This window comes from Pezoporus flaviventris, unplaced genomic scaffold (genome assembly GCF_033815535.1).
Source record: "Pezoporus flaviventris isolate CSIRO_AGI_PZ_B2104156 unplaced genomic scaffold, CSIRO_AGI_Pfla_v1 ptg000016l, whole genome shotgun sequence".
NCBI classification, from domain to species: domain Eukaryota; kingdom Metazoa; phylum Chordata; class Aves; order Psittaciformes; family Psittacidae; genus Pezoporus; species Pezoporus flaviventris.
The window spans coordinates 4,977,216-5,002,640 of NW_026892564.1; the positions used below are offsets into that span (position 1 = coordinate 4,977,216).

At 34.9% G+C, this 25,425-nt stretch overlaps 1 protein-coding gene across 5 annotated transcripts in view; it reads left to right on the top strand.

Annotated features, from left to right (window-relative positions):
• MGAT4C (MGAT4 family member C) overlaps positions 1–25,425 on the top strand; it is a 393,664-nt gene that overhangs the window by 59,489 nt on the left and 308,750 nt on the right. For all 5 annotated transcript variants that reach the window (XM_061454645.1, XM_061454643.1, XM_061454647.1 and 2 more), the window contains one exon: positions 20,842–20,942. The gene's annotated coding sequence lies outside the window, so the exon portion shown is untranslated. The remainder of the gene's footprint in view (positions 1–20,841; positions 20,943–25,425) is intronic.

Below are 25,425 nucleotides of genomic sequence, written 5' to 3' on the forward strand. Positions count from 1 at the left end.
GATATCTACCTTTCAGTGGGAAATAAAGAGCATAGGCTCTAAATATTAATATTTGCTATAAATATGAATTAACATTCTAGTTAAAAATAGAAAATATGACTTAGTTGTTGAGAATTTCATACACAATGACAACATAGCCATTAACTACAAGCATAGTTCCTCTCATCCCTTTCTTTCCCCTACTTGTTTTTCTAATCAAGGACATGCTTTCTGCCCTGAGACAGGTGGGAGTTTAACAATTACTTGCAGCTCTAACACCAAGCAATTTCTTCTGGGACTGCTATCTATTACAGTTCAATTTTCTCAGCCACAGATGAAATGATCAGAATGAATTTGTTCCTTCAGAATGAAACAGAATGAATAAACTAAATGTGATTGAAATGAACTTACATAGCAATCATACCTAAACCAGTGGACTCCTTTGGCACATAAACACGCTGTCACAAATACAAGTGCAAGATTTTCAAATAGCTGATCATACTGACTCTTCCTTTCTGATGTTTTCTCTTTCAAATATTACTTTTAAACACACACATTTTACCTACAGAGATCATTAAAAACGCTATTAAGAATGTTAGAACAAAATCTTTAATAAATGGGTAAATACTGAATGTTTTTGTGAAGAAGCACATCAAAATATTTTGAAAGATATTCATCTACAGCAAAACAGCAACAAAAATACCTCCTTATCCCCCTAAGAGTTATACTGGATTTACTTGCAAACTGGCCATACTCTGGAAATACTTTCATTAGAACTTTGTATTTCATCAGGATTTGCAATCCATGAAAAAATCTGTCTTAGGAAAATACATCCAGCTTTTCAGGTGGGCTTGGTAATTCAGGCTGTGTTTAATATTTTGATTGTTTATTTAATTTTATTTCATTTAAATTTGATTTAATAAATCTAACAAATTTCATTTGGAAATTATATGAAATAGAGAAGATATTAATTCTTTCAGCACGTCAGTTTCCTTCCATTCTTTCCAGAAGCACATGAAGAAAAAAAACACTTGTGAAGATTTAAAACAAAACAAAGTTCATATTTAGTTTGCTACTTGCTTCTTACTCCATTTTGCTCAAATGTCACTGTTTTCATGTCTCAGATATGCTTGTGATTCACATCTGTGTCTGGTGTTCAAGCATTGTAAACAAACAGAAAAGAACTGTAGGTGATTCTGCTTTGAAAAAGTGGAAAGGTAATTAATTCATTAAGTTCTATTCAATCACCTCTTGGCCTGTCTCTCAAGCCAGGCACAAATTAAGATAATTAGACTTTCAGAGACTTCCTCAATGGCAGATATAATATGGCATTATAAGTTGGAAATAAAAAATTAAATTATTATCTCTTTTGCAATGGTTTTTGAGATTTCGGTACTGTGACCTATTGGATATTCTATGCTAGTTATTTGCAGGGTAAAAACTGAAATGGACAAAAAAGAAATCTTAAATTTGCTGGAATGGGTTTAAGTGTTTCAGCTCACTAAAACCTTTCTGCACTGAGGTTCATCTCCATTTTCAGGGATGTATATAGCATGATGAGAATAGTAGAATATTCATACTAAGTGTGATAAGTCTAATAAATTCATTATTCATAGATGGTCAGATTCCACATTTTTTCTTTTTTTTTGTTTTCTAGTCTTTTATAAAGAAAGATCTATTCAGTGTTAGCTTGAATGATAGTATTCTAAAAGAATAGCCCCTTTCCTATCAAGCATTCAGGAGGCTGTAGTTTAAAAGTAAATTCATATTCTAAGTATTGAGTGTGGCAATTGTCTTTTCAAACTCCAGCTTATACAAGTGGAACCATTAAGACAGAACTAGTCAATGTAAGATGCCTTTAAACAAACTATATTGCCTATTTCTCAATATCAATTTTGCCAAGGCTCTGACAGTCACTAATACCTCAAAATAACAAGACATACCCATGCACTGAAAAAAATATGTATAAGCAAATATTTATTGTTAAGCAATGAACAAATGTTTGAATTTAACCTGTAAAACATTTCTGGTAGGTGATGAATTACATGGTCTTTTTGTTTCTAAGGGCCTGAGATGACACATATTTAATTTATAGCATGCATGAAAATTCTAATAAAAATATAGAGGTTTATATGATATAAAAAGACTAAAAATAATAAATTAGCTATTTTTCCTTTTTGTGTCAAGCTTTATCAAATATGAATTATTTTAAAGAGGTTGGTGTTCAGAGGCTCCCTTTTGTAACGCAGCCAAAACATAGAGTATCCCTTAACACATGTACATAGTTAAGCTAATGTTAACAATTCTTTCCTACACATAAAAGAAAACAACCACAACCTAGCTGACTTCTGAAGTAGCTGTGGTAATCAACTCTACTAATATTTCATGAATTCTACTCAGTGTTCTTGCCTTACGACAGCTAATAAACCCAAATGAATGAAGAAATCTGTGAAGAGTTCCTTCACCTAACAGCAGATGTATTCTCTTCTGGCTGATTATTTGAATTGGTGTCACTTTAAATCATTCCATTGTTCTAGCATACTGAGTCATAGGGGAAGTACACTTTGTGTGAGTTACATGAAGACTGTAAGTTTCCCTTCTTACTACTTGCTCATTTGTGCATATATTTGCACTGTTGCTAAATCTCAGCTTTTTTAATTTTTTTTTAAACAGATCACCCACATCATTAGGTAAGAAAATTTCCAGTTAAAGGTAAAATAAATAAAATAATGAACAATCCTATGTAGTTTATCTTTACAAAAAATCGAGTTAGTACTATCGGTAAAATCAATTTAATGGATGTAGCAGTAGGGTATTTGGAAAATTAAAAGCCATTCATATGCAATAAAATGTTATGCAGTTTCTCTGTAGATTTTTCAGGTCTATAATCTGACCTTGAAAATAATGATATTGCCTGAAAGTCCTGAAATATCTGCATAACTAAATATTTCTGTTTATCTTCAGAATAATGCTGCTTCACTATTTCATAGCTACAGTGTTCAAATACTGCAGTGATAGATTTTCTTTTAGCTGATAAATAGATCTCAGGTTAAAATAAATATTTTTATTGCACAGAAAATTCTGTGGCATTTGCCATATCTTTATGTTTAAACTGGGAAAAGTTATTTACATTTTTCATTAAAGGTACTAAGGAAACTTTGATTTATAAGCACTGATGCAAAACTTTCTTAAGATATGCTTTCTTTGTAGTTGTATAAAAGTTGATTGTTTGCATGTACCACATGTGATATGTGCATTCATATACATATATATAGAACAATAAAATAGAAATATCTTAATATGCATGTATTTATGCATATATACAGAAAGTTAAAGGTGACTGTTATATATAGAATTCAATGAAGAATTTTCCATTAAGCAATTTGATGCTTATCTGTTTGCAAGATTAAGGGGTTGAAGTCACAATAAAAAAATAACCTGGTGAAAAAATTTGAAAACCACCTTATATTCTTGTTTCACGTACCCATCTGGACTTGACTGCACTTAAGTAAATCCCACATGCAGTGTAAGAAGGGGCAGTCACATGGGTGGGGAGGGAGGAAGAGGAGGAGATGCTAGAGAACAATATTGCACAGTGCAAGCCACTCCCTAAGTATACAGAAAAAACCACACATTTATGGAGAATCTAAGATATGTGCAGTAATGTTTAAAATACCATAAAATATTGTTGCATCCTTTGCTTAGATATGCATTTATTAAACGTATAGTGTTTCTATGATGCAGTGGTTACAGTAAAAATGTTCATAAGTACTTTCTGAGAGAAACATCTTAGTGATACACAGCAACCATGAGCATAATTTGAAGAATGAACATAAAACCAACACATAACTTTCTGTTAAAACTGTCTATCCTGTACTTCAGGACAGCTGGGCAAGGTGAAGAGAAAGAATTCATGTAACTGTTACTCAAGGAGCAATCATGAAGCATATATCAAAAGGTGGTAAATTGTGGTTTGTGTAATATTATCTTTGCCATTTACTTATTTGACTTTCACTTTGTTGGTTTTTGACATCATTATACTAGAAATATTAATAATTTTTATTAAAAATATGTTTTGATTTCAAATCTTTGTTAGTGTATGGTTACACTTTTATACACAATCACTGCTTTCTAATCTCTATTTTTCTGTCGGTAGAATTCGCATTTCTCCTGTGTAGGCACAGTCAGATCACACTGATAAAGACAAGGTTTATCTTAAGTCTTCAGTTTGTATATTTGTTTAGACAGAGCCTCTTGTGGTTTTTGTATTTGCAGTTATTTTAAACTGAAGCTGTCATATTTAATTAGGCAGCTTTCGAGTAAATATTCTTCTGTGATTTCTTCCTCAAAAATATAATTCTGTGAGGGAAAGATAACTCAAATTTACCAAACAGCCGGATGGATTTAATATAGTTCTGTAAACATAATATCCTGATTATATGTTTCTTCACTGAATATTTTATATTCAAGATTTTACTTATTCTGATGTATACTTGGCTATCTTGTTCCAAAAAGAGAGAGAATGAACACTCTTGTGTTTTCCTGAAGATACTTTTAAAAATATGGATTTTCTTCACTGCAGAAAGTCCCATGAAATTGAATAGACATCTTTAGTTAAGCTCTTATCGGAGACTAATTAATCTCTAAAGAATACACGCACACTTGCACACAAATACACACAGAGTAAGAAAGTACATGTTTTGTACTTATTCTAATTATTAAATGAAGTCCTGAAAAATTTTCGTGGTTTGGGTGATAAGTAATGAAATGGAAAACTACAGACAAAAAGTAATATATTTTTTAAAAAGTAAAATTGCTGCTGTATATGTAAAATTCCTTTCTAGCTTGATATTGCGTGTTCAATAGTGTTATTGATTTAACTCCAGAATTGCAGAGCACATCATTAAAAAAAAAAATTCCTACTATCTGATTGTTATTTTCTGTTTCTGCATGGAAAAAAATAAAACAAAACACAATCCAAGCGTTTTAAAAGGTTTGGATCATCTACAGATCTCTAAAGCAACTTTGTATTAATTCCCTAAATATTCTTTAATTTCTAGAAGTATGAATGCAGCATATGTGTTAAATTTGCAGATATTATAGACCATCTACTCCACTAGTCACAGTGACCTAACATGCTGACTGCTACAACATTTTAATAGTTACTGCCACAAAGTGGAAGGGTAAAAAAGAAGTAAACTGAATTTACTGAGTAAAACTCAGTAAAACTGAGATGCAAGTTAGGTTTCTAAATTGGTGGCACAAAGCCAAATTATGAATTTTAACAATGAATTAAACCAGTTAGAAATACAAAGAGAAGGAATTCTTAATGGTCTATGCACAAATACTGTGAGTCTGGACAATATGAGAATCATAAATGTTCATTTGTGAATATGGAATTTCAATTCTTTGGTATTCCTTAAAGTCGTTGGAAAATTTTCATGGCTGGAAAGTTAAAATGAATGGATTTTTATTTAATTAAGGAAGAACAGAGGGGGTGATGTATGAAAATTAGAAGATAAGTACTGGGGTTTATTTTATAATATTTTCATTCGAGTACGAAAGGCAAGATGACTTCTATGACTGGATAGAATTCCATATATATTCCTATTTCACTTGTGTTTTCATTTAATAAAACCCCCTTTTATATTAATGGTGACACTGGATTTAGGCATTTATAGGTTTGTGAATGCAGATAAACTGTACCTAAGAATCTGATACTTCCAAGTCTTCCCGTGTTACTGTTTGTGAACTGTAAAATAGCAAAGAAAATCAACAGAAATGGAAAAAAAAAATGTATTTTTTAAAGAAAGAGAGAATTAACAGGCCCAATATCAATGCTAAGCAATATTCTGATTTGAACAAGTAATAATGGCCAGATTAAACAAGGGTGAACAGCAAATAGACATTTAAAATAATTAGTCCTGATTATTTAAAGTCCATCTGATACATCTGAAAATATTTTTCTGTGTAGGAGCTGGTGGATATGAGCTTTAATTCTACAGGAATCACTGATAGCTTTGGTGGCATTCACCTAGCTTTTATTTGTGTCTTGAAAGGAAACAGAGAAGTAACACTGATGAAATTTGAATGTGGGATGAAGACTGCGATATTAGTAGTTGACAAAGATGAGATTAAATGTGCCATTGATATGAATTGCTCAACAGATAGGATTAATAGAACCGGCAAGTGTGTCAGTGCAGCCCAGTGTAAACTGAGTAGTGTAGAAATAAAGAAATCCAAGGATGCACACAGGCACCTTCATCTTTAGAAGCAGTGACTGTGAAAAAACTTATACCATGGAGGATAAACAATAGACTGAAAAAACTCCATTAAATATATATCACCCAGTTGACAATGAAGTAAATGACAAAAAATAAAAGTGTTGCACTTGGTATTTGAACAGCTTTGGCTACCTTCTTTTGTCCAGTTCTGACACTCCGAGTTCAAAAAAGAGGATGAAAAAATGGTAAAGTGTTCAGAAAAGCCACAGAAAAAGTAAGGATTTAGAAAGTGTGTAGTGGTAAAAGATAGCCAAGCTTTTGGAAAAGAATGTTATGTATTAACTATTAACTTTTAGAAGTAATACATAAAAAGAGGAAGTACTCATAGACCAATGACTGACAGTTATGCTAAACTAGTGATAAGTAATTTACACTAGATTAATTTGACCTAGACTGAAAAAAACAATATTTTAAAATAAAATTAATGAATTAGTCCTTCCACAATCAAATTCTAAAATATTTCCTGTAGATTCAGGTGTCTGGTGCATATCCAATTTCCACAGAAACACATTAATCTGTTGTTTAGGATGACCATAACTGAAGGAAGCAAATTTGGTGGACTGAATTAATTACCTTTATTAATTACTTTTGACCATGTAAAAGTGTTTAGGGATAGTTCAGAAAGATTTTGCAAATAAAATGTTGGATTTAGGGTCTGAAATTTGCAAAATTATTCCCTTTTTTGCAGTTGCCAAATATAAGTGATGAGTAGTTAAATATAAACAGAAGATGCAAGATGAAATACAAGGTGCATCTTCCTATTGTTCAAGCAAGTCTTTTTCAGATTGTGGAAATATTCTGTAAATGTTTGTATAATTTGATTGGTGTTTCATAGACGTAGGGTTATCTAGTTATTCACCTGCTTTTCTTATGCATGATTTCAAATTTATAGCTCATACACATTTAGTTTATTTGGTTCAGTAAACATTAGCTTGAAATTGAATTTAGTCTAAAAGTATTTGTTCCATCACAGAATCATAAATTTAAGGATTTTTTTTTTTTTTCTAAGGGGAAAAGGCAATTGAGGAGAAGAGGTGAAAAAAAATGTTACATGTAAATGACCTTTCCAGAAAAAAAAAATCCCAGCATGCAGATTTGATACTCATGCCTATTACAAACTATATCAGATTTATATTAGGTACTGATGATTAGCATTAATTACCAGTTAGGACCAAAAATCAGCTACCACTATACCATTATGGAAGATTTATCTTTTTTTTTTTTTTTCTCTACTACAGGTTTTTTTTTTTAGAAATATAGTATGCATTTAAAAAAAAAAATAGCTGCCATAAATGTTACAGCAATTTTTTAATATTTAATGTTCAATAAGTAATATACATATTCAGTGTATAACATTTTTGATTTTGTGTACATATAAAGGGTTTTGCCCTATATATCACTGTGATTTGAGGTGATTAGAAAGTAAGGCTGTATGCAATGACTTCGTAGCTTACCAAACTTGATGTTAAATTTTCAAATCTGCAATTCACAAGGTAAACAAGCTACTTGCATGGAATCGCTTAGGAGATTTCATCCAATCAAACTTGGTATAGGAAAAGTGGATAAGTAATAACAGGCTTTTGGTATTAATCTAATGTTTTTCTATTGATTGGCATATTAAATTGATTAGCTTTTCTCAATTTCACTCTGTACCGCTTGAATTCAATTATGTATGAAATAATGAAACGTTTTTATATACCTCTAACAAAAAATACTGAGCTTTCAATACCAACTTTGCTTTACAAACTATCAGGCTTAATCTTCACATAAGAAATAAGGAAGAAAAGTAGGTGGAGAAGGAAAAACTTTAGTGGAGTCTGTTGTTGCACCATGGATTTATTTTTAATTTGAGGTCTATAACTTTATTTCCGTAGTGAGAAAATACAGAATGTAAACACTGTAGTTTAGAATTACCGTCTAATATTTAATTAATCAACAAATGCTCAGCTGCCAAGCCAAAGAAGTGGCAAAACATTATTATCAGATTAATATTAGAATTAATATTGGAATAATAAAAAATAAGATTTTAATTGAAAACAAATATATAAGTCATTCAGACAATATCTGCTTATCATAAATTCAGTCACATACTGATGATTGCAGAGAACATTGAAAAGTCAAGCAATGCAATGGTACCTATGATCTGGGTGGGAGGGAGCCCAATGAAAAATGTTCTTTGATCTTAAAGTTTTGAGAAAACTCTCTGTCATTTTGGTCACATGGTGTAAATTGGCAGATTGAAAGAAACCAGTCACAGAGCAGCCGATTTTCTGTGAGATGGATGTTCTCCTTCAGAACCTTCCTGTGCCCAGGGTGCCATGGGGGGTCTGGACCAGTGGAAACACAAGTCATTTCACTTCTATGGGTCTGAGCTGTAACATGCTTACCAAGTGCAGAGTAAAAGGCAATGCTGTTGTGAGTTTTACCCATTTGAGTCAGGCATTCTTAAAATTTTAAATAGTATGCAGATATTTCCTAGAGTATAGATCAGTAAGCAGTTCTTCAGTTCTCTCCATACAGTGGTGATAGGAAAACACTTCAAATTATTAATGTAATTTGCCAACATTTGCATGTGATGAGGTACAACTACATAGGAACTTCTTTTCTTCTTGATTTCTTTGATTTCGTAAAAAGTTAAGTATTGCTTCTAGCAATGTTTATTTTTATTGCCAGGAATCACTATAATGTATTGGACCATGCTTGGTTAGAATAGTCTGGTTTATCCAGGTATTACTCATTGTAATACCTCAAAAGAACAAAATAAATGCAAATGTCTGATTTTTATATCATTTAAGTCTCTTGAATAGTCTGGGTTGTTTTACTCAGGAAAGGAAAATGTAAACTTTATGTTCACAGGAGTCAGGCTGGAGAGTTTATTGTTATAGTTCCTATAGTTCATAGAATCATAGAATCATAGAATAATTACGGTTGGAAGGGTCCTTAAGATCACCTAGTACCACCCCCCCTGCCATGGCAGGGGCATCTCACACTAAACCATGTCACCCAAGACTCCATCCAACCTGGCCTTGAACACTGCCAGGGATGGAGCATTTACAATCTCCCTGGGCAACCCATTCCAGTGCCTCACCACCCTCGCAGAAAGAACTTCCTCCTTGTATCTAAGCTGAACTTCCCCTGTTTAAACCCATTACCCCTTGTGCTATTGTTACAGTCCCTAATGTAGAGTCCCTCCCAGGCATCCTTCTAGGCCCTCTTCAGATACTGGAAAGCTGCTATGAGGTCTCCATGCAGCCTCCTCTTCTCCAGGCTGAACAGCCCCAACTTTCTCAGCCTGTCTTCATATGGGAGGTCCTCCAGACCCCCGATGATCCTTGTGGCCTTCCTCTGAACTTGTTCCAACAGTTCCATGTCCTTTTTATGCTGACGACACCAGAACTGCACACAATACTCCAAGTGAGGTCTCACAAGAGCAGAGGGGCAGGATCACCTCCTTCAATCTGCTGGTCATGCTGCTTTTGATGCAGCCCAGGATACAGTTGGCTTTCTGGGCTATGAGTGCACTTTGTTGATAAAAGCTGATAAAATGTATCTTTCCCCCAGAAAAATTCTTATTATAATCTTAAATCTAACTTTCTTAATCAAACCCAGTGACAAATTGCTTTAATCTATTGCTATTAGCACCACTTGCTTTTCTTAAATTCCTAATATTACCTCTGTTTTTAGGTATTCTAAAGAAACAGAGATAGCAATTAGTAATGCAGCATTCCTGTCACTCTTGTAAGAAGCAGAATATACCTAATCTTTGTGATAAGGATCTTGGACAGATACAGCAATGCTTTGTGCACTTAATTCTGGTTTCTAAAATTCTGTGTTTTCCTTATACTTTCAAGTATTTTTTAATGAAAAAGAAAAGGTAAACAAAGCATGTGCTTTGGCAGAAGACCAAGCGTCAGGCTAGTATTCCAAAGTACCCTGAAAAATGCAAATTAAATCTTCAAGTGAGTTGCCTGAAATTTTTCAGTCACTTAACCGAGTGATGACCTTTTCTTTTTAATCTTACGTAGGCGAATCTGTAATGTAGACTAAAATATTCAGTAATTAAAACTGCTTTAAAAAAATAATTTATTCAGGATCTCTGACAAATAGGTGATAAAAAAGAATCCACATAAATGATAAATGCTTACTGTCCACAAGGGCACATTGCTGTCTCGTGGACAGCTTGCCGTCCACCATGACCTCAGGTCATTCTTCTAGCAGATCAACCCTTTGCATGTATTGCTGCATGGGGTTATTCCTCCCCAGGTGCAGGACCCTACAGTTGCCTTTGTTGAACTCTATTAGGTCCCTCTCCATCCAGCTCTCCAGCCTGCTCAGTTTTCAGTGTATGGCAGCGCAACTGTCTGGTGTACCAGTCACTCCTCCCAGTTTTGTATTATCAGCAAACATGCTGAAGGTACACTCTGTCCCACATTGTCCCAGAGTCAATTCAGGTCATTGATGAGTTAAGTTTCATAAGACTGGACCTGGTGCTAACCCCTGGGGAGCACTGGCCTCCAACTAGGCTGTGCCACTGACCACAACCTTCTGACCTCTGCCATTCAGGTAGTTCTAAATCCACCTCACTGTCCACTCATCGGACTTTTAAAGGAAAGAAAGTGTCAAAACCTTGCAGAAGTCAAGGTAGACAGCATTCACTGCTCTCCCCTCATCTACCCAGCCAGTCGTTCACCATAGAATCGCTATCAGATCAGCCAAGCATAATTTCCCCTTGCTGAACCCATGTTGAGTACTCCTGATAATCGCCACATGCTTAGAGATAACATTCAGGATGAGCTGTTCCCTTTTCTTTCTAGGGACTGAGATGAGGATGACTGGCCTGTAGTTTCCTAGGTCCTTCTTCTCCCCCTTTTTGAAGACTAGAGTGATATTGGCTTTCCTCCAGTCCTCAGGCATTTCTGTTCTCAATGATCTTTCAAATGTGATGGACAGCAGCTTAGCAATCACATCTGCCAGCTCCCTCAGCACTCTGGGGTGCATCTCATCAGGGCCCATGAACCCTAGAGGTGGTTGGCCTTCTGATTCTCCTCTTGGGAAGCTTCTAAGGAACATTTATCACTGGTCTGGTTGGCCTGGCTTATTCCCCAGTTGTATGTGATGGCGTGAGCATTGTCACTTTGGACCTTGCTCCCTGAGTCCTTCAGTTTAAACCCTGCCTCACAGTTTAATCTTCAGTCCTGTTCACCTGTTTTCCTCTGAAGCAGTTACTTCTAGGAGATATGATACACATTTTTCCCTGCAGTTCAGGACTTCTAAAATTTTTGGGCTGGAGTCATATCTATTTGATTGTAGTAATAGTATGTCACCTGAAAAAAGATCTGCCAGCATGAGATGCACAAACACTGCCTAGTGATTTCTTTAAAAAGCTTTTTGGCTGTTTTCTGTATATATCATCTCAACATGAAAAAAAAGGGCAGCTGAGACGATGCTGAAATAGAGCTTTATATTGGATTTGCAGTCTGACAGAGAATGCAAGTGTTCAGGAAAAAAAAAGGTAATGTGTAATGTATACATTATGCTTTTCTCAAAATATCATAGATATCAATAACCAGTGGTTTTAAGTATTTATTATGCACTAGAAATGTGCAAAGGTTTCATTCCAGATCATTGTAGTAATGAGCATATGTTTGAAAATACATTAAATGAGTGCCTTAAAGCTAAATTTGAAATTGATGTTTTAAATGGTTGCCTGGTGGGTATAATTATACTTAATAAAAATTGACAGGTATAATAATTTCAGAAATATATTTCCATTATATGCTAATGTTTATGCATAAAGCGTTGTCCTGTTTACTTGTTGTTTGACAAACAGCTTGTCATACATGCACGACTGACTTTCTTCTAAGGATACTTAAAATTCCTTATATGAAGAATCTTATGTGGATATCCTCAAGTAACTAAATGAGAGAGGAAAAGCCCTTACCGTATTGTTTTTTTTGATGGCCTAAGTATTGCTTTATTGAATTTTGTTTTCCTTTTTTTTTCCTTCCCATCAGTACTTAACATTTGCTAATCGAAGACAATTACTTAAATTGAGCAATATATTTTTCTGCTTTTTAAGTATTTAAGCCTTTCTCATATAATAATGGCAATATTAAACCAAAATTTAACTCCTGGGGAAAAGGATTTAGTCTTTGGAGAGATAATGAATCAGAGATTCAAAAACTCCTGAGCTCAAGTTGTTTGCCAGGACTTAGTACTTACTCAAATTAATATGGTTGCACTGGTGCAGGACTTGAATGTAAGGTATTCTAACTTTTATCAGTTTGTTGTGGATATTCCTATGAAATAATTTTGAAGAGCTCATTAGGAGATTGTTCTTTTCCCTGCTTTAGTCTATGCTGCATTAGGTATATGATCATGAAACAGCTAAAACACCATTAGTAACTATAAATGTTTATTAAAAATGCTTTCAACTTTGAATATGCACACTTAACAGATGCTTTCTACAAGCCTACTAAGTTCCATTCCTCAGTGACTGTAGAGCATAAAGAAAATGTGATTTGGCTGAGTAAACCAATCTTGTTTGTTAGATGTTTTGTTTATACTCCCCTGGTCATACCTTCCAGTATTCTAAGGTCTGGTGCCATAGAACTCTACATCCATTTTGCTAAAGATCCTTTAAGGTGGTGTTTTATTTTATCTGCAGATCCCTAGAGGAGATCTTAAATCAAATATATTTACAAATACTATTACTGTGTTAGGGTCATGGATTTTCTTTAAGAATAATGCACATTAATACACATAATTAAGTGTAACAGTTATATTTTGATAGCGTTCACCGTATCTAGCGCAAACAGTTAAAAGACAGAAAACTCACACCAGATTGCCAGACTGCAGGAATGTCTGTCTTAAGTGCTTGGTGAAGAAGGGATTTTGTTTTTTGCTTTTGTATTACAGTGAACAATAGTAAGAACTCTTTTGAATCCTATGCCCCAGTTCTAAGTTCTTTTAGTGCCATCACTGTTTTAGAATATAAGATATCAAAGTTTGCTGGTCAGGATGTACTCACAAAAGAAGTCAAGCTGTTTAATGAATGTCAGAATACCAATGCACTGGAAGAATCTTATTTATAATCAAATTCGGTCTTTTGCTGTTGTAAACATAAGCTGTAAAAAAAGTTGCAAACTTTTTAGCTATATTAAACACTACTTAATGATCTATTAAATAAATTACAGTAGTTAAAAAATTACATAATTAATCCTAAAATTATTTTCAGTAAAAAATTCTTGTATGTATTTTTCAGGTAAAATTTTAAATTTTTGGAAGTCTAAATGTATAGAAACTAAAAAAAAAAAAAAAACTATTTTTTTATTTGTGTAACTTTTATTTCTTGTTTTGATTTGAATCTTTTCTTTATATAATATTTTAACATAATTTAATTGTCTAATACAGATAATAATCAAGAGCATGAATCTAGAGAAAAGTTTCACTTTTGCTGCTTGGCAATTAGCTTGATGTAAAGTGTGTTAGCATTGTTGGTGCAACGTGGAAAACCCATTAACAATGGGATGACCTTTTTCTTTCTTTATACAGTTGTCATTCAGCACCTGTAATGAGTATCTTGAGTTCCTGAGGGCCTCTACTAAAAAAGTATGGTAATTTCCAATGAGCATGTTGATGGCTGAAGTAGAGGTTTTGATAAATGAATATATTTTATCAGCCTTGCTCTCTGGGACCCATTAGGAAAGGTTTTACATTGTATATCCTTTAGCCAGTTTAAGATGAGGACATACATTGAAAATAAAGATAGCGCTGAAGTCCAAGCTGAATTATAGGACCACTCTTTTGCATAGAAAGGTAATATGATATAAAGAGCTCACAGGCAAATAAACAGTGTATGTAGCTCTACATAGTGCTCACAATGGATTAAATGTCCATGAAATGCAGTGAATTGACAAAGGTACTCAGTCACTACAGAGTGATCTATAGTCTACTTCCCTAAACCTTTTTATCTTAACCTCAAAGGGAAGAAAGTCTACTTATTCTTCTGGGGACTCAGGTTGTTTTAGCATGCAAATGTATTTTAACTACAGCATCTTTTGGGGGGAGATTTTAGAGAATTTGAAATAGCCCTCTTATTTTTGTAAGGCACATTAACATTTTCATACACTTGAGATAACCTACATGGAAATCATACGGGTTGGTGTTTTGATGCACAGATATCTATCATCTTGAGATTTTTGGGCAACAGTGTGATAGGAAGAGCTGTAAACAATTTGTAAAGAATTCAGAGAGGGATTTTTGCCACTATTTCTGTTTGTATGCAAACTGAAAGTACCCTCTTAGGATCAGAGTTGAACTGCATTTAGGAAGAGGCTGCTGTTCAAAATATAGCAAAAAAAAGTGACACAACTTTCCACAATGGGGAATCTATGGGTCAATTAGAAATAGAAAGTTAAATATTGCTTCTAAAGAGTTTTCATAAAACATGAGAAAGAAATCTCCAAGATAAGTGAAGAAGATAAAGCTGACCTGTAACAGAGCTGGGCAGGCAAGTGCATAAAAGAAAGATGGCAAGTGTCACTGGACAGCTGGCAAATGAGTAAAGATGCTGCCTCCCATCTTTCCAGAAGAGTTTTAAGGAGCAAAAGAATGAAATTGTCTGAGAGGGCAATGATGAAAGGCAGTTGATAGAGATCTTTCCTTAGATGCCTGACATTAATGGGTCTGTAATAGGCTTATTAGAATAAGTTATCTTTTGCTGAAATAAGTAAAGTTAAGCATTTATGTGAATAAGAAATAGAGTATCAGGACATATTAAAAAGGTAGGAGGCAAAAGTAAAATATTGAACTCTGCATTGATAGTCAGTTACAAATAGTTTGATCACAAAACATATGTAATTTAGCATTGTGGGACCATTAAATTATCTCCTTTAATATGATGTATTTCTTACACAAGCACATAATAATTATGCATGAGCACAGACATTAACATAAAGTTATGTGAAACGTTTCTATTTTTGTAGTAAATATAAATATTAATAAATATATAAATATAAATATTATGACACTTTTTAGCAGACGTTGCCTGTTTATATGGTTGAGAAACTCTTATGCTGGACATTCGTTTTTGTTCTTGAAGGCAAGTATGACAGCATATACCAAATAAAGTACTTTACTGATATATATCAGAAGATACATGCTACCAAAGTACTCTTTACTGGGTAGTGCAGAGGGGTGGAAGAAGAGGGTTTTTTTTTCATTTATTTTAAGATTTGAGAATTTGATTGGTTTTCAAAAAGTGTGGTTTATGTTTATGTCTACTGTGTTGCTCTCTGCCAAACCACTCATAAATCTCAGTAGCTGAAGCTTAAAATAAGGTAATTAAGCTATAAGAGTTTAGGATAAGGTTTGATTTGGCCAGGTTTCATCTTTGAAAGGGTTTGTTCAAAATATTTTGTGGATTAGTTGAATTCAGGATAATATTTTGACAGGCCTCTTTCTGGAGCACCTGACGCCTTGCTACAAGTCCCATTGTTACTGAATTCTGTGGGAAAGCTGTGACCTGGATCCAATAGTCATGGAAACATTGAGGAACCTGGACGCAGACAAGGGATTCCTGAATCTGGTATACTATGACTGCTCCCCTGGGATTCAAGATCCACAATTTGAGTGGCTTGACTATATCATAGAGCTTCTACGTCTGTTTCATGGAATTACAGAATGGTTGAGGGTGACAGTCATTGTATGGCTACGGGACTGGTGCCAAAGGCAGGGGTTTGGGTTTTTCAATCATAGGCTGCTATATGAGACACCTGATTTGCTGGTGGCAGGTGAGATACATCAGTCCCAGAGGGGGAGAAGGTTTCTGGGGCAGGAGTTAGCAGGGCTCATTGACAGGGCTTTAAACTAGGTAGGAAGGGGGAAGGGGAGATAACTGGGCCTGTTGGGGACAAGCCCAAGAGAAACATGCTAGGGCTTGAAGAATGGCAGACTAGGGAGAACTCTCAATCTATTCTTTCATTTGAGGTAAAGGGTAGTTGTTTAAACCCTGTCCTGCAGGGGAAAAAGGGTACCTGGGCAAGAGTTAGTAGAGCTCACTCACAGAGCTCTAGGGTAGATTTGAAGTGCGAGGGGGTTGTAGCTGGGTTTGAACTAGTGGGGCAATGTTCTAGTATGAATGAAGACCAGAAGGCCTCCCGCCTTCCAAGGGTGCCACTAGCGTGCTCAGCTCGCTCCCTGAAAAGCCTGTATACGAGTGCACACAGCATGGGGAATAAACAGGAGGAGTTAGAAGTCTGTGTGCGGTCTAAAGGTTATGACCCGGTGGCAATTACAGAGACATGGTGGGACAGCTCACATGACTGGAATGTGGTCATGGATGGCTATGTCCTTTTTAGGGAAGATAGATCAGCAAAGCAAGGTGGTGGAGATGATCTTTATGTGAAAGAGCGACTAGAATGTATTGAGTTCTGTCCAGGGGCAGATGAGGAGCAAGTGGAAAGTCTGTGGGTGCGAATTAAGAGACAGGCTGGTAGGGGTGGCACAGTTGTGGGGGTCTATTATAGACCTCCTGATCAGGACGAAGGAGTTGATGAGGCTTTCTACAGGCAATTGAAAGCAGCCTCATGACTACATGCCTTGGTCCTTATGGGGGATTTTAACTACCCTGATATTTGCTGGAAGACTTACACAGCCAGTCTTTCACAGTCTAGGAGGTTACTCCAGTGCATTGATGATAACTTCTTAATGCAAATGGTGGACAAACCAACTAGGAGAGGAGCGCTGCTGGATCTGGTACTCACCAACAAGGAGGGTCTGGTTGAAGTAGTGACGGTCAATGGCAGCCTGGGCTGCAGTGACCACGAGATGGTGGAGTTTAGGATCTTGTGTGGGAGGAATAGAATACCTAGCAAGGACACATTTCTGGATTTCCAAAGGGCAAACTTTGGCCTCTTCAATCAATTGCTAAGGGAAGTCTCATGGCAAAGGGTACTAGGTGGTAAAGGGGCTCAAGATAGTTGGTCGGCATTCAAGAACCACTTCTTCAAAGCTCAGGATCAGAGTGTCCCAATGAGTAGGAAGTCAAGTAGGGGGGCCAAGAGACCAGCATGGTTAAATAAGGAACTGCTGGGCAAACTTGTACGGAAAACTAAGGCTGTTGGGAGGTCAATAAGAGGAACTGCTTGTTTAAACTAGTTGTCAGGTGTGTTTCACATCTGAAGTATTACATTTTTTCGCTTAACTCTTAGAACAAAAATATGCATTAGAATTTGTCACTAACAGTGTTGTCTGACGTGAAGAAATATGTAAAAAAATGTGTTGTTTTTTTTCTTTTATAATGTAGGTCTGAAGGAACCAAAGCAAATTTTACTTCTTCAGTAAAGAACAGTATAGCACAACAATATACAGATATCAAAACCTAGTAGAACCATAATATAAATATTGTTTAAGAGCAGGATACTAGTATGCTGTAGCCTCATTGGGCTTGTTTATCTTACTAAAGCATAATCCATTCACTTTAAAACATCTTAGAGCTCATTTTTTTGAGGTTCCTAATTGTATGATAAGGTACAAGAATGTAATGAGGTGGGTACACTATGAAGAGTTTAGTTATAATTTTTTTTTTTTAACAGAAAATAGGTTTGGCTGCAACATGATGTTAATAATAATTCTAAAATTGCTAATAGAGCTCTCCACAAGAAAACAAAATCTGACTGTTTTTGTAGCATTTTGATTTCTAAAGTTGCTTTTATTTTTATAGTGAATTCTTTGGAGACTTGACTCAAGAAATTTCATTTGCAGTAAAATTAGTGTTACCAGAAATATAGATATCATATATATTGCCCTTCCTGTGGATTTTATAGTGTCGGAGCTCAACTTGGATGACTTTGATTACTTTAGTGGAGGTTTAACTCATAATTTTCATGTGTAGTCTTTAAAGATTCAGTCTCAGCTAAGAGAGGTTATAAGCATTTCCAATAAAATTGTTTGTTTTGGGGAATTCTCATCTGCAAAAGACTGCAACTCACGCACTGAATTAAAAATGTGGAATAAGATTTTTGAATGGAATAAATATAAGCGACATCTGAGTGTTAACATGCTTGACACACAGCTGCAAGAGCTAATTTGTATAACAAGGGCACTACAGGTTAGGAGTGTAGAAGAAGAGTACTGCCATAGGAAATGTTTGATGGTGTAAGGATATGTTGGTTTGTTCTTTGCTCAAATCTTTTTCAGTTAATTACTTTAAAAACATGGAATGCTTTTTTCCTTTTTTTTTTTCTTTTTTTTTACAGCCATTTAGATCTAAGCTCTTTCTTTTCTGATCAGTGTTGTCATATTCTCTACCATTTTGTTTCCAATACTTTAATTTTAGCTTGTTTGAGACCAAGAGTTATATCTATATTTGAAAAATGCCTATGCTAATTCACATTTTCATAATACATTTTGTGTTTTGTATTTGAATGATGATCAGCATGATGTTATATTTTTATTTTACTGCTCTCCTTTCTATTTAAATTTCTGATATCATTGAAAGTCATAGATAGAATATGATTAATTCCCAAAGTTATAGAGAACTCCTGGCACTCATCAGGTCTTTCTTTGGCTATGAAAGCAAGTGTGTTTATAGAATACAATTTATAACAGGACACATTTGTTTGCATTTGGTAAATGAGTATTTCTCAAACCTGGAATGTGTTTATTTTTTCAAACCTGCAATGTGTTTACTGCAATATCTTTGGGTAAGGATTAATAATGGTGCCATATGCCTGTGTATTTCTGAACCAGGTGGCTGTCAATCACGTATAGGGGGCTCCAGATGAGCAGAGGTTCAGTTACAGCAACAAAAAATTCTCTTATAATATGCACATAGCACATCCTTGTTTTCTTTTTCTTTGACTTTCTTGTTCAGTTCCAAATACCATTTGGGTATCAAATATCTATTCTTAGGTGATCATTCAGTACTCAATAAATAGATATTTTAAAAATATATGATTGAAAGTCAGATGTTACTGAGCAAAGAACATCAATAATAACATAATTCTTTCTGCAGTGCTAGCTAAGTTGCTAATACTGTACATCTCTTGCAAGAATACAGAGACTAGTAGGTGCTCTATCATTTATTTCCCTAAACATCCATAGAATCATAGAATCACAGAATGGTTAGGGTTGGAAAGGACCTTAAGATCATCTAGTTCCAACCACCTGATATGGGCAGGAAAAACTCACCCTAGACCGTGTTGCCCAAGGCTCTTCCTTTCCTGGTGTTAATTTGTTCCTAAATTATGTAAGTAATTTTATATTTCCCACAATCTAACGAAGAGTACAAGAAAGGGTTAAGCACAAACATACCTAGACAGTAAGGGTTGTTGACAATTTATTGTGGTATTCAGAAGTGTTAACTACATATCTTCTATGAGACCGAATATCAAATATGCAGGCTGAGCAAGAGACATAACAGAACTACTGAAACTCAACATACCACTCAAGTTGCTTTATTAAACGCATAATGATATTTCTATGAATGCTTCTGTCTGTTGTGTGCACTGTATAAATTACTAGTCCTAACAGGGGATAAGAACTTGGAGGGATTCAAGTTTAAAAAAAAATAAAAACTTCCTCTTGTTTCCTGTGAGAACCTGTGAGAAATCCAAATCCAAAGTACCTGAAGCACTCTGGATTTATACATTATTTCTTAACTGTCTTTTACAAGCTCTGAGCCATGTTTTCTAAAGGTGCCTCTTGTGCAAAGCAAAATCTTAGTCTAGACTTTAAATGCCAGTCTAGAGCACTCTCTTACCAAATAGAAATTTCATAAATTTTGTTATATTGTTCTCCTAATTAGATTTTGTTTTCTTGTTTGTCTGATATATTTTTGGCTCATTTAAAGGAAAAAACTAAATTCTAAGTCAAAAATAAAGGGACATTTCCTCTAGAAATTCTATTTAAATAAAAAAGTTTTATATACATTTGGAAGTATATTTTCTTATTTATTACAAAATTTTGTCAGCATAAAGACTTCCCTAAGGGAAAAGGAAAATTAGTTGTATTCTGTCATCACTGGAGGTGGTAGTCTGAGGTCTAATAGTTCAGCTAAACATTTTTTCTTGATTTGAGCTGATAGAAAATAAATGTATTTCTTCATGAATGACCTGTCATCTCATGGACAGTTGAGTCTTTATTCATTATGCCCCCATTTTTCAATCAAGATAGTTTTCAAACTCTGCAGTTTAGAAAACATTTATTGAGGAGAAAAATGTGGTTCTTCATGCCTTCTGTATGACAGTATCTATGGCATGCTTGCATGAGATATTTAACTTCGAGCACCATGTTTTATTGGAAAGGCTACTATTAATAGATGCAAAGCAATTAAAAGCAGCTTAGTTCATAACTTTCTGTGATTTTCGTTTGCCCTCTGAACAGTTTTTCTCCTAATGAATTACTTATTCACAGTATATGGATCAATCCATGTTATCATCAGGAAAGAGAATGTCAACCTGACTAAGTTTGGTTGTTTCGTACACAGTCAACTAATTTTGTAATAGGTAAAGAAGCAAAATAAAAAAAAAAAAGTATTCTAAAAGATTTACAAGGATTTCTTTTTTCTCCACAGGCTCCTTTTAGTGAAGCAAATGTAACCTGGATTTTGTCATGTGACCTTGGCACTTACTGTCAAGCCCTTCAGATAGCTGTTTGATTTGGCAAGGTTAAAATGTAAGTGAAATTTTAAACATTAAATCAAAACACTTTAAGAAAACAGAAACTTCTATATTTAGTAGCCATTGTTATTAATATTATGTATTAAAACATCTGACTTCTGCAAAGGTAGGGGCTCTTTGAATCTGTTTCAAAACATATTGCCTTGTTTATTTTTTTGTGGTAGATTCTTAGTTGAAAGTTGAAAATACCCACAGGAACTAGATAAGTGGAATTTTTCTCTATATGACTTGGTATCATCAAAACAAGAATTCAAGTTTTGAAATCTACTATATGTGACAAATGTCAAATGAAAAGCAGGGTGCTGTATAAAAGTCTAAAACACCTGCTCCATCTATGGATTTGCAAAAAAGGCAAGTGTAGTTCCTTGATTTGTTTGTTTATTTGCTTGGGTTTTGCTTGCTTGTTTGTTTGTTTGTTTCTAAAGTTGCAAATAAAGACTAGCCAACCTTAATTGAAATAATCAACTGATATGGAAAGAGTTAAATACGCACAAGGCTGACAAAGCTGTCGTGTCAGGGCTTGGTCATTTATATGACACTGGGTGTCTTTTGTGAAATAAGCCTCATGAAAGCCAGGGTTTTGCTAGACAGATTAGAGAAAGAAGAGCTATGTAATCAGTACTTTTCACTAAACATAACATGTAAAATTCTTCCTTAAAACATTAATATAAATCAAGAGAATTTAAATGCATGCTATATTAATCAACATTTCTTTTATAACTCAAAAAAAGACATTTTTCATCCTTTACATTTTTGTGGGTTGGATATTGCCTCAAGGAGAAAGAAAGTTCATGAATAATTTAAAAATCACCAGTTTTGTCTCTGATAATATCAAAGAGAAAGGCTTTCAAAGCTTGTTATATGTAATATGTTCCAAGTAATATTGTTTGTTAAAAGAAGTCTATTCTCTTGTACTGGGGTCCCCGGTATGATAAAGACATGGAGTCCAAAAGGTAACCATAAAAATGATCAGAGGACTGGATCACTTCTCCTGTGAAGGTTGAGAGAGTCTGGTCATTCAGGCTGGAGAACAGACTTAAGATGTTATTGCTGCATTTCAATATAAAGGTGGGTTATAAGTTAAGATCTAAAAAGACTTTTTACCAAGGCCTGTAATGACAGGACAAGGGCCAATGATTTTACATTGAGAGAGGGTATGTTTCGATTGAAAGTAAGGAAGAATTTTTCTTTATGAGAAGGGTGACGGGACTCTGGAATAGATTTCCTAGAGAAGCTGTGGATGCCCCACTCCTAGAAATGTTGAAGGTCAAGGTGGACAAGGCTTTGAGAAACCTGGTCAAGTGGAAGGTGTCCCTGCCCATGGGAAGTAGGTTGGACTAGGTGATCTCTGTGTGTTCCTTACAAACCAAACCATTTATTCTACTATTCTACTGTGTTTATGAAAACACTTGGAAAACATTCCTCATCTTTATAAAGAATTCCAAAGTCCCGATAAAAATTGTACCCTTGGTAATGCAAAAAAAGGTTGACTGACTCAAAAAAATATGTAAGCTGCTATTTATAAAACATTTTATTACAATGTTTTGAAGAAAACTTCTTTTCTTAAATGCCATATCAATATTATGAACACCCTTCCATCTTCCGTTATTCTTAGGATTGACTTCGTTATCCATTAATAATCATATAATCTCTGAATGGTTAGGGTTGGAAAAGGAACTGAAGGTCATCTAATTCCAGCCCCCTGCCATGGGCAGGGACATCTCATACTAGAACATATAGCCCAAGGCTCTGTCCAGCTTGGCCTTGAATACTGCCAGGGATGGAGCATTTACCACTTCTTTGGGTGACCTGTTCCAGTGCCTCACCACCATCACAGTAAAGAACTTCCTTATATCTAAGCTGAACTTCCCCTGTTTAAGTTTAAATCCATTAACCCTTATGCTATCGCTACAGCCCCCGATGAGGAGTCCCTCTTTGCCGTCTTTGTAGGCCTCCTTCAGATACTGAAAGGCTGCTATGAGGTCTCCAAGCAGCCTTCTCTTCTCCAGGCTGAACAGCCCCAGCTTTCTCAGCCGGTCTTCATACAGGAGGTGCTCCAGGCCCCTTATTATCCTCATGGCCCTCCTCTGGACTTGTTCCAACAGTTCCATGTTCTTTTTATGTTGAGGACACCAGAACTGCACACAGTACTCCAAATGAGGTCTCACAAGAGCAGAGTAGAGGGGCAGGATCACCTCCTTCGACCTGCTGGTCACACTCCTTTTGATGCAGTCCAGGATACGGTTGGCTTTCTGGGCTTGTAGCACACACTCATGTTCATGTTCATTTTCTCATCAACCAACACCCCCAAGTCCTTCTCCACAGTGCTGCTCTGAATCTCTTCTTTGCCCAACCTGTAGGTGTGCCTGTTACTCCCATCACTGAGGTGTAGGACCTTGCACTTGGCATGGTTAAGTTTCATGAGGTTGGTATTAGCCCACCTTACAAGCGTGTCAAGGTCCCTCTGCCTTTAATGTCTTTTTGACTAACTCATAATGATATCAGAGATCTGTTTTAATCTTTTTATTTTCCTGTTAACTTCTTTTTACCATTATTCTTATTTTATATCCGCTTTAGTCTCTTCTGTTGATCTTTTCGTTATTGACATAAAAAGTAAAAGTTCAATTCATAACACTAGCAAAATAAATTGTTGAAAGCTTTGTTTTTTCCGGGAAAATAATATCTGTCTTGTCATGCCTTAAAGATGTGTCATGCATGTGTTGCCTCTTCAAACATTTTACTGACCCATCATTATACTTACATTTTAAGTCAAAATTAGAAATCTTGTCAAAAATATGAAAACATGCAAATCTATAGAATAAAAACTCCAGGGTTAAGATGCATTTATTCTGAGCAATCACACTGTGAAAAATTTGCTAAGTGAATGTTCTAAGAATTTTTATCTTGAGAATTTTAACAGTTTCTACTGGGGGTTTGGTGTGTAATTCTAGCTAAAGGAAAAGGGAACTGGATACTTCAGTGGAATGAAATCAATTATTACACAAGGCCTGTCTTCACTCAGTCCATTATAGGTATCAGTATTAAAAAATAGCATAGTTCTCTGTCAAACTCTAATATACTTTTTAGAAACAGAATTCAGGGAATGTGACTGAACATACTTCTGTCTCAAACTCATAAGCAGAGTAAAAATCATCATAATGAAAAACTGAAGCCTAGAATAATAGTAACACTAATTGTGTGTAAATATTAGTGCCAAGAAATTGAAAGTGGAGAAAAGTTTCTGGAGGAAAAAAAGATATTACCCCTACTGTACCAAATTATTAGGATATTGGAACCACAGACCTAGTATTAAGGTGATGTTTTTTAATCCAGATTACTGTCAGTTAATTATTGAGAGATTTTTTATTACTTTTATATCTTTTTGAAACACACATTAATACCTCCTGACAAAACTGGGCCTAATAAGAAGCCAATAAGACTCTAAAATCATTATGCAAATTTATGATCCAGATAAATAGAACAAGTCAAAACTTGAAAAATAATTTATTGGATGAAAAGAAATTAAGGATTACTTAGGAACCTGACATTCATTTAGTGTTAGTAAGAATTATCATCAGTTATTCCACCTCTAGTATTTGTGGCAATCAACACTGATAATTTTTTAACAAGATTATGGAGACATGTTTCTGTTCTGTATTCCTTTTCTAAAGCCTTTGCTACCCATTAGTAGTAGCTCATTTTTAAGATAGATAAATTTATTTGCAAATAGATTCTTGCTTTTTTAATTTTAATGTAGTTTTCCAGTACTTGAGTTAAAGACACTGTTAGAAATCTGCTGACACTCATTTTTTTCTAGGCCATTGAATTTCACTTGCACTTGACTTCATATTAAGTTATGAATAAAAAAGAAAATATGTAATTCAACAGAGAAAACAATTTCCCTGAAATAATTGTCAGTATAGAATCATAGAATCATAGAATAGTTAGGGTTGGACAGGACCTTAAGATCATCTAGTTCCAAGCCCCCCTGCCGTGGGCAGGGACACCTTACGCTAAATCATATCACCCAAGGCCTCGTCCAATCTGGTCTTGAACACTGCCAGGGATGGAGCATTCACAACCTCCCTGGGCAACCCATTTCAGTGCCTCACCACCCTAACAGGAAAGTATAGGAATATTTTGGCAATATCAGTATTTTACTTATATGTTAGGAACACAAGACGTACTTTTTCAAGTGGTAAATTTGCTGTTCAGTCTTCGTGCATTGCAAAACTAATTCCAATTCATGCTCTCTCTGGTCACAAGAAGAAACATGACAAATCTTTATTATATTTAGCTACAAGTCATTTAGTTTCCCTAGTTTTTTATTATATATAATCTTCTTTATCTATCTTCCAGTTTTGTATTGCACTGCATTTTGAATAAAATAGTATCTGATGCATCTAATGTAAAAATATAATATGAATATATAATGTAAGTGCTTGCTTTTTTTTTTTTTTTTAATTTGTGGGAGTTAA